Source organism: Lactuca virosa, chromosome 9 (genome assembly GCF_052849685.1).
Source record: "Lactuca virosa cultivar CGN04683 chromosome 9, Lactuca_virosa_CGN04683_v6, whole genome shotgun sequence".
Lineage (NCBI taxonomy): Eukaryota > Viridiplantae > Streptophyta > Magnoliopsida > Asterales > Asteraceae > Lactuca > Lactuca virosa.
The window spans coordinates 208192099-208203493 of record NC_136434.1 but is presented as its reverse complement, the minus strand read 5'-3'; positions in this window follow the sequence as shown (position 1 = coordinate 208203493).

The window sequence follows — 11395 nt, the reverse complement described above, 5'->3', positions numbered from 1 at the left end:
AAAAGTAGCACCTTTTGTCCTTCGTAAAAGTCCTTATTACCCTTGAGTCTTCTATCATGCCAATTCTTAGTCTTTTATTTGTAAATCAAGGAACTAGTGTATGCCTCATTCCTTAGTTCTTCAAGGGAATTCATTTGCATCAATCGATTGTTTCTAAGTTCAGCCAAATCAAAATTGCACATCTTTAAAGCCCAAAATGCTTTGTGCTCAATCTCAACTGGCAAGTGGCAACTCTTCCCATAAACCAACCTATATGGTGTAGTACCAATAGGTGTTTTGAAAGCTGTTCTAAACGCCCAAAGTGCATCATCAAGCTTATCCGACCACTCCTTTCTATTACTTCGAACCGATCTTTCTAGTATTCTCTTTAACACCCTATTTGTAACTTCCGTTTGCCCACTCGTTTGAGGATGATAGTGTTGGGTTTTGAGCATTCTAACACTTCCTAAGTGTACATGCAACCCTATTAAACCTTGGATCTATGTTTGTCTAAGATACATGCAAAATATTATTTTCCAAGGTTTATAACCTATCTAGCATGGCATGGGGTACTTTTAACCATAAAAGAACTAGATGAATTACATACCTTTTGTTGATTGTTGATTCCTTGGAGTTTGAGAGCCAAGCACCAATAATGTGAATGCCTCAAATGGAAATCACAAATCACCACAAACTTGGAAAATGTATGAGAGAGTATACTAACTCTTGATTTTGGCCACCACACTTACACACACATTAGTGTTTTTTCATGCAACATAAGCTTGTTTATATAGTGTACATGGTTAGGGTGAAACCCTAATAACCCATGTCTTTTCCTCTTCCAAGGATCCATGGGTAAAAGCTCCATGGATCATCCATGAACTTCCATATAAGCTTAGCCCATTCCCAAATGAGTGTTAGCCCACACTATATAAATATAATAGCCCATGATTTAATTAGTCTTCCTTTTAATCACTAAATTAATTCATAATTAATTCAAAATTAAAACTAATTAAGTAACATGACTTTATATTAATATATTATAACTTATAATATATTAATAAATCGTATGTATACAACTCTCATAAAATTATCCATAACTAGTTTGGGTGAAGTGCAACCCAAATGGATAATGCCGGGTCGGGTCAAGTATATACCAAATAAGTTATGGACTTAGACATCTTATCCAACAGACTCCCACTTGGATAAGTCTAATAACTGTATTTGCCTATATTACTTCAGGAACCAACCGGCAATCGTAGCTCTCAAAAACTCTTGTGAACTATGAAGCGCCATTTTAGATAAGTGATCATATAATCCTCTGCTCTCATGATATCAGCCGGACAAATACATGGAACAATGTCTTACTTATTGTCTAGCAGTTGTTTCTCGATTTCCGATTTGTTTGACAAAGAACTTAACTGAGCACATCAATTTAGTTCTGACCGGGCCCAGTACATGGGTCAACACAAAATCATCGAGGGGCCCAGATATCGCTTCTATTTCTAGAAGGAACAGATAAACTTCGACTCATATGCTTGTTCTACTACTTATTGAATTGCACATAAAGGCACGTTTTATAACATCAAGTTACTGATGCGTTTACGTGCAATCAATGCACAACCAACTCATAGGTAACAACTCATATCTCTAGGTTTGAAGACTTATATGATATTACCATCTCACGATCACTCGAGATAAATTCCATGAAGTGATACAAGTGAGCGTGGGTTTATTCCAATACTCATAACTTATGAGTACTCATGAATGTTGTAGCAACCATTGCTATGGCTAAACACCTTTAGTCATCTATAATCCTAATTCATGACAGTCTTGATTCATACCTACTTCCGACATATGACCGACTGTGGAGAGTTTGAATAAATTAATTATTCTGGAAGTCAAAACATGCAAAACTGAAACAATAGTAAATAATTGACAATGATAGCAACACTTTGCTCATAAATAAATCACAAATTTTATTCATCATCAAACGTCGATTACATTTTACAAGTTTCAGAAAAAGGCTATCTAATCTATAAAACTAATATCGTCCCTCAGCCCGATGCGCCTCGCATGCTGCAAATGCTTCACCCTCGTCAGTCCCTTCGTAAGGGGATCCGCAGGGTTCTCATCTGACGATACCCTCTTTGCCACGAGGAGTCCCTCTTCTATCTTGTGTCTTATGAAGTGATATTTTCTGTCAATGTGTCGGGATCTGCCATGATCTATTGGTTCCTTGGCTAAGGCAATCGCACTATTGCTGTCACAGAAAATCTCCATAGGCTCCTTAATAGCTGGTACAACTCCAAGGTCTCCGATGAAGTTCCTCAGCCATATCGCCTCCTTTGCCGCTTCACTCGCTGCTATGTACTCTGATTCACAAGTCGAATCAGCTACAGTCTCCTGTTTGGAACTCTTCCAAGTGATTGCCCCTCCATTTAAGGTAAAGACCCAGCCCGACTGAGAGCGGAAGTTATCCCTATCAGTCTGAAAGCTAGCATCACTATACCCTACTACTCTCAAGTCATCACTCCCACCAAGGGTAAGGATCCAATCCTTAGTCCTCCGCAGGTACTTGAGAATATTCTTTACCGCAGTCCAATGAGCCTTGCCAGGGTTCCCCTGATATCTGCTGACCATGCTCAAAGCGAAGGCCACATCAGGACGGGTACAAGTCATAGCATACATGATCAAACCAACAGCGGAAGCATAAGGTAATCGACTCATCTCAGCTATCTCATCTTCTGTACTCGGGCTCTGAGCCTTGCTCAGTTTGGCATTGCTTTGGATCGGTAATTCTCCTTTCTTGGAATTCTGCAGGTTGAACCTTTTCAACACCTTATCCAAGTAGATACTCTGACTAAGTCCAATTAGTCTTTTACTCCTTTCTCTTAATATCCTTATCCCTAGGATATAGGTAGCTTCTCCAAGGTCCTTCATAGCAAAGCACTTCCCAAGCCAGGACTTAACCTCCTGCAACGTTGGGATGTCATTTCCTATGAGTAGTATGTCATCCACATACAGTACCAAAAAACTAACTATACTCCCACTAGCTCTGACATACACGCAGGACTCATCTTCACTTCTTGAGAAACCAAACTCTTTGACCTTCTCATCGAAACAAAGATTCCAACTTCGAGATGCTTGTTTCAATCCATAAATGGATTTCTCAAGCTTGCACACTCTATTGGGGTACTCTGCACTGATAAAACCTTCTGGCTGATTCATGTAAACATACTCAGCCAACTTTCCGTTAAGGAAAGCGGTTTTGACATCCATTTGCCATATTTCATAATCATGAAATGCAGCAATGGCTAGCATAACCCTAATAGACTTAATCTTTGCTACTGGTGAAAAGGTTTCATCATAATCAATTCCCTAAGTCTGAGTAAACCCCTTCGCAACCAGTCGAGCCTTATAAGTGTGCACCGTCCCATCCATGTCGGTCTTCTTCTTGAAGATCCATTTGCACCCGACTGTCTTACGGCCTGGTACATTGTCAACCAAGTTCCAAACTTGATTGTCATACATGGACTGTATCTCGCTATCCATAGCCTCCTTCCATTTAGCAGACTCTGGGCCTGCCATGGCTTCCTTAACACTGTTAGGTTCATCCATATTTACCAGTGTACTGTCACTGATAAATGTATCACATTCCGTAGTAATATGAAACCCATAATAAAACTCAGGTGTGTTCCTAACCCTTGTGGAACGCCTCGGAAGTATAGACTCGTCAGCTGGATCAACAGGAATTTCCTCCTCAAGTTGATTGCTAGTGTCTGAGGTTCCTTCACCAATTAAGTCTTGAATTTCTTCAAGGTCAATTTGCCTCCCACTGTCTCCTTGGTTTATAAATTCTCTCTCTCGAAAGACCCCTCTCCTAGCCACAAAGACCACATTCTCACTGGGTCTGTAGAAGAGGTAACCAAAGTATTTTTGTGGGTAGCCGATGAAAATCCACCTTTCACTTCGAGGTTCGAGCTTGTCATGAGTCTCGCGCCTCACGAAAGCCTCGCAACCCCAAATCTTGATGTGGTCCAAATTGGGAACTTTCCCAGTCCACATCTCATGAGGTGTTTTGGCAACCTTCTTTGTAGGGACTAGATTAAGGATGTGGGCAGCAGTCTCTAAGGCATACCCCCAAAAAGAGATTGGTAGCGAAGCTCGACTCATCATAGAGCGAACCATGTCCAACAAAGTTCGATTGCGCCTCTCAGCTACACCATTCAGTTGTGGTGTCCTGGGAGGTGTCAATTGTGAGACAATCCCACACTCCTTAAGATAGTCGAGGAACTCAGTACTAAGATACTCACCACCTCGATCGGATCGAAGCATCTTAATGTTCCTGCTCAATTGATTTTCTACTTCCTGTTTAAACTCTTTAAACCTTTCAAAAGTTTTTGACTTATGTTTGATTAAGTAGACATAACCATATCTACTAAAATCATCAATAAAAGTCACATAATAGCGATTAGCATCCCTTGTGGCGGTTTTGAATGGTCCACATACATCAGTATGTATAAGGTCCAACAAACCCTCACCCCTTGCACAAGTACCAGTGAAGGGTGATTTTGTCATTTTTCCAAGTAGACAAGACTCACAACTATCATCCGACTTGAGGTCGAACGACTCCAAGACTCCATCCTTTTGGAGCTGGCCTATGCGTTTCTTGCTTACATGTCCAAGACGACAATGCCACAAAGATGCTTTATCCAAGCTAGTAGAAGAATCAATACATAATACATTATTTCCTAAATTATCTACAACCGATACAGCTTCATACACACCATCACAAGGTAATGCTTTAAAATAAAGAACATTATTAAAGAAAGCATTAATACTACCAACTTCATTATCAAATGAAAAGGTAAACCCTTGTTTGTACAAAGCATGAAAGGAAATAATATTCCTCGCCATTTCAGACGAGTACACACATTTATTCAAATCTAACTTTAACCCACTATCTAGCAACAAAGTATAAACTCCAATCTTGGTAACAGGTGCAACCTTCTTGTTCCCCATGATTAAGTTTATCTTTCCGTGCTCCACATCCTCACTTCTTCTTAGGCCCTGCAAGTCACAACAGATGTGAATACCACAAACTGTATCAAGAACCCAAGAATTAGAATATGGTGAGTTATTAGACAATATAGTGTAAATACCTGCATGGGATGGTTTCACTTTCCCATCCTTGACATCCTGCAAGTACTTTGGGCAGTTTCACTTCCAGTGCCCCTTATTTTGACAGTAGAAGCATTCAGCATCCTTAGGGATGGCAGAAGGAGTGATAGAACCACCTTTGGTTCAAGATGAGGAGCCTTCAAGGGACTTTCCCTTGGTACCCTTCGAAGGGTGCTTCCTCTTTTTCCTTTTGCCTTGCCCGATAGCCAAAACAGGGGTAGTAGTAGGAGTAGGAGTAGCAACCGACTTACTCTTAAGACCACTTTCGGCAGTCTTCAGAAGTCCTTGAAGCTTACTGAGTGTGACTTCCTCCTTGTTCATGTGGTATGTCATACGAAATTGATCATAACACGATGGCAAGGAGTGCAAAATGATATCAATTGCCAACTCCTCAGGGAAGTTCACATTCAGTTTCATTAGACGGTCCACATACCTTTGCATTTTCTGCATGTGGCTCGTGATTGGTTCGCTATCCTTCATACAGGTAGTGATCATGGAGGAGATTATTTCATACCGCTCTTGACGAGCACTCTGATGGTACCTTTCCATCAGATCCTGATGCATCTCAAAAGGGTAATAGTCCTCATAGGACTTTTGGAGTTCAGCTGTCATGGTGGCCATCATTATGCATGCCACCTTGGTGGCATCTCTTTCATGTGCCTGATACTCAGCGACCTCCTCAGGAGTAGCAGTGGACTCATCAAGCTCCTTTAGCTCCTTATCGAGGACATATTCCTTGTCCTTGTAACGAGTAACCATCCTGATGTTCCGGATCCAATCCATGAAGTTGGAACCATCAAAGATGACCCTCCCACAAAGGTTCATGAGGGAAAAGGAGCCAGTAGGGTTAGAGCCCGAAGCTTTGTTGTTGGAAGACATCTGAAAAGAAGAAAACAAGTTTAGATTAGATATATTGAATCCTTAATAATACACCCAAATGTAATATTAAGGCTAGGATCCAACACAATATATTATAACTTAGAAGAGGGATGCCGTAATCTAAGCTATAATATATTTGAAGGTAGGTGAATGACGATTCACCAATTTCCACCATGAAAACGAAATGAATTATTAGGTTTCATTGGTTTTGAAATTCCTAGATTCCTTTGAGATTCATTGAACTTTTCAATGGCATGTTTCAATCTCGATTGTGCCCTTCAAGTTTTGTGACTGGGATGCCGAGGATCACAAAACAAGGTGTGAATAACCATGCAAATTCACTTGGTACCCTTAATATTATCACCTAATCAATGTGCCGGTTAACCACACACGCTCCACCGATCTATGATAAACATTAAGTCACCCTTCGTGATCCTTACTAGTTCAAGTTAGTGTGCCGGTTAACCACACACGCTCTACCAACGACTTGGTAAGGTACAAAGTGTGAATTTCATGGGTTAGCACCATATTCACATTTTCCTAAAGTAACTAAGATTGGGAATTTATAAAAGGTTTAGTTACTTTATAATATTCATCATACTTTTAATGAGAATTTATAAGTCCTTGTCCTACCCGTTCGGCTAACGACCCTCCACCAGTCAAGCAAGCGGTGGGTGAGAGTGGACACCCATTAAGTTGCCATTTTATAGGCAACAACCTTATACCCACCTTATAGACTGGCTTCGTGAATGAGGCGTACTAGCGGTAAGACGACTTTGATCTTATACATATATATAATAATTAACCATTAATGTTATAAATAGTATAAGGGTTGAATTTTAACTTTTAAAATTCTAAGGGTTTGGAATTAAAGTATATTAAAGTGTGTGTAACTTTACAAATTCCAAAACTTGAGGACAAGTTTTGAAACTATTCAAAACTTTTCATTTCATAACTTATGAATTAAAGGTTCATAAAAATGAAGACTCTTCATTTCCATGTAACTTATGTGTTTTAAGTGTGTGTTTAAAAGAAGTGACCTTTGGATATCCATAACTTGAGGACAAATTATGGACTCCATTAAAACACATAAATGATCAAGAATTAATCCTAAACAATTCAGCAAATAATTCCTATCATCTTCTAAATTCATAAGAACATGAACATGATCATCAAAGTTTCAAGAATTATATGAACACATACAAAGCATGAAATATTGATATAAGCTATTGTAAATGGATTAGAACAACCATTACACCAACTAAAACAAGTTTTAAAACACCAAAACAGTTTAGGGTAATGTTTCTAGTCCATTTCCAGCAGCAAAAGTCGAAAATCTGCATTCTGAGGCTCCTACTCGCCGAGTGCACGAACCTACTCGGCGAGTAGGATGAGTTTACACATGAACTCGGCGAGTCCCCCCATGGACTCGGCGAGTTCATCAGTCAGACAGCAAAAAATCGACTTTTTATCACTATTTTGCATCAAGTATCAAACAAACAAGCCTAGGCTCTAATACCACTGTTGGGTTTTTAGCATTCTAACACTTCCTAAGTGTACATGCAACCCTATTAAACCTTGGATCTATGTTTGTCTAAGATACATGCAAAATATTATTTTCCAAGGTTTATAACCTATCTAGCATGGCATGGGGTACTTTTAACCATAAAAGAACTAGATGAATTACATACCTTTTGTTGATTGTTGATTCCTTGGAGTTTGAGAGCCAAGCACCAATAATGTGAATGCCTCAAATGGAAATCACAAATCACCACAAACTTGGAAAATGTATGAGAGAGTATACTAACTCTTGATTTTGGCCACCACACTTACACACACATTAGTGTTTTTTCATCCAACATAAGCTTGTTTATACAGTGTACATGGTTAGGGTGAAACCCTAATAACCCATGTCTTTTCCTCTTCCAAGGATCCATGGGTAAAAGCTCCATGGATCATCCATGGACTTCCATATAAGCTTAGCCCATTCCCAAATGAGTGTTAGCCCACACTATATAAATATAATAGCCCATGATTTAATTAGTCTTCCTTTTAATCACTAAATTAATTCATAATTAATTCAAGATTAAAACTAATTAAGTAACATGACTTTATATTAATATATTATAACTTATAATACATTAATAAATCGTAAGTATACAACTCTCATAAAATTATCCATAACTTGTTTGGGTGAATTGCAACCCAAATGGACCATGCCGAGTCGGGTCAAGTATATACCAAATAAGTTATGGACTTAGACATCTTATCCAATAGATAGGATGTTGAAAATCTATGGTGGACACCATATTTTTGCAACACCTTAGCTAATTGATCATTGGCGAAGTGGGTGCCTCGATCACTAATTAGAGCCTTTGGAACTCCAAATCTTGAAAATAATTTCTTGAGAAAACGTACCACTACTCGAGCATCATTAGTGGGTACTGCTTGTGCCTCCGCCCATTTGGATACATAATCGACTGCTACCAAAATGTATTTATTTCCCTTTGACATTGGGAAAGGTCCCATGAAGTCAATTCCCCAAACATCAAATATTTCACAAACTTGAATGCTATTTTGGGGCATCTCGTTGCGTGATGAAATGTTTCCCGACCTTTGGCATGAATCGCATTCTTTGACAAATTTTGTAGCATCTTTAAAGATAGTAGGCCAATAAAAACCCGAATCAAAAACTTTCTTGGTCGTATATTGCACTCCTTGATGTCCTCTGGTGGGCCCGCTATGACATTGCTTCAAGATTTCCCGACTTTCTTTCCCGGATACACATCTTCTTATCATACCATCAGCACAGCTACGAAAGAGGTATGACTCATCCCAAAAGTAATACTTAATTTCTGAAAAGAACTTCTTCTTTTGTTGGCGGGTCAAGTCTTTTGGGATGTATTCACTAGCTAAATAGTTAGCTATATCTGCAAACCATGGAATCTCTCCTGCTATAACCAATAAATATTGTTCGGGAAATTCATCTCCAATCTTGTTTTCTTCTAACTCTTCCAAGTGTGGGTTTTCCAATCTCGAAAGATCATCGACAGCCACGTTTTCCATCCCCTTCTTATCTCGTATATCAATGTCAAACTCTTGTAGCAGCAACACCCAACGAATCAACCTTGGCTTAGCATCTTGTTTAGCAAAAAGATACTTGAGGGCAGAATGGTCGGTAAAAACTATGGTTTTTGACAAAACCAGATATGAGCGGAATTTATCAAATGCAAACACCACTGCTAGTAGCTCCTTTTCTGTAGTAGTGTAGTTTTCTTGTGTTGGGTTCAGGGTCTTGCTTGCATAGTAGATCGGCTGAAAATGCTTGTCAATTCTTTGTCCCAAAATAGCTCCCACAACAAAGTCACTAGCATCACACATGAGCTCAAAAGGAAGACTCCAATTTGGGGCTACCATAATAGGTGAAGTAGTCAACTTTTCCTTTAACAATTGAAACGCATCAAGACATTCTTTAGAAACGTTGAATGGGGCGTCCTTCAAAAAAAGTTGAGTCAAGGGCTTTGTGATCTTCGAAAAGTCTTTAATAAAACGCCTATAAAAACCCGCATGGCCTAAAAAGCTTCTCACCCCCTTGATATTTGTTGGAGGTGGTAATTTAGCTATAGTGTCCACCTTTGCTCTATCCACCTCTATCCCCATCCTTGAGACCTTGTGTCCTAGCATAATTCCTTCCTTCACCATAATATGACACTTCTCCCAATTAAGGACAAGGTTGGTCTTCTCACATCTTGCTAGCATTAGATCTAAGTTGGACAAACAATCTTCAAAAGAGGACCCGAAAACCGAAAAGTCATCCATGAAAACTTCCATAAACTTCTCGATCATATCGTGGAAAATGGCCATCATACACCTTTGGAAAGTAGTCGGCGCATTGCATAACCCAAAAGGCATGCGTCTATATGCAAATGTTCCACTCGGGCATGTAAAGGTAGTCTTCTCTTGATCTTGTAGGTCGATTGGAATTTGAAAATACCCCAAAAAACCATCAAGGAAGCAATAATATAGATGCCCAGACAGCCTCTCGAGCATTTGATCAATAAATGGCAATGGGAAATGATCCTTGCATGTGACATCATTTAGTTTTCGATAGTCGATGCAAACACGCCACCCGGTCACCGTTCTTGTTGGAATAATTCATTATTTTCATTTGCTACCACCGTCATTCCCCCTTTTTTCAGTACCACCTGCACCGGACTCACCCACGGGCTATCAGAAATCGAGTAAATAATCCCGGCATCTAATAGTTTCACCACCTCCTTTTTTCATAACTTCTTGCATGTTCGGGTTTAGTTTTATTTGGCGTTGAACTACAGGTTTAGCCCCATCTTCTAAGTTAATTTTATGAGAGCAATAAGCTGGACTAATTCCCTTGATGTCGGTTATCTTCCATGCTATAGCACCTTGCCTCTTCTTTAGGACCCCCACAAGACTTTCTTTCTCATGTTTGGTCAAATCAGCAGCTATAATTACAGGTTTTTGTTGACCCTCTTCAATAAATGCATACTCCAAGTGTCCTGGTAGTACTTTCAGCTCGGTTTTCGTGTTCTGAACGTTTCACACGTCGAGTCCAATGATGGTACTCGGTGAGTCCTGGGCAAATTCCGCGACATATTGGGATTCTTTGGATGGACTTGTCGAGTAGGTCGAGTCTACTCGACGAGTAGACTGTTCAGTACTTTTGATTAGCTCATTATAATCAGCTTCCTCAAGCAGTCTCTCTATTTCCAGTAGGTCGCTTTCAGCATCGAATTCTTCATCAAAGGTGATGGTGGTCTTATTTGGTTCTTCATCATTCCATTCCTCCATTAGTTCTTCCAACATATCAATTGAAAATGTCGTGTCATCACTACTCCTTGCGTGCTTCATGGCTTGATCAACCCCAAAAGTGACTGATTCATCTCCCACCCGTAGAGTAAGTTTGGAATCTCGCATGTCAACTATAGTGCTTGCGGTGTTGAGGAAAGGTCTTCCAAGAATGATCGGGACTTGAGGATCCGCTTCCATGTCTAACACTATAAAGTCCGCGGGAAACACGAACTTATCAACCTTCACCAATAGATCTTCACATATTCCCCTTGGGAATGTAACCGTTTTGTTTGCTAGGTGAATTGCCATTCGAATTGGTCTCGGCTCCGGGAGATCTAATTTCTTGAAAAATGAGTATGACATGAGATTTACACTTGCCCCTGAATCAGCCAATGCATAGATGGTAGCTAAATTTCCAAATTGACAAGGTAAGGTTAAGCTTCCCGGATCAACCTTCTTCTTCGGTAGTTTGTTCAACATGGCAGCTGAACAATTCTCATTTAGAACCACTTTCTTCACTTCTTCC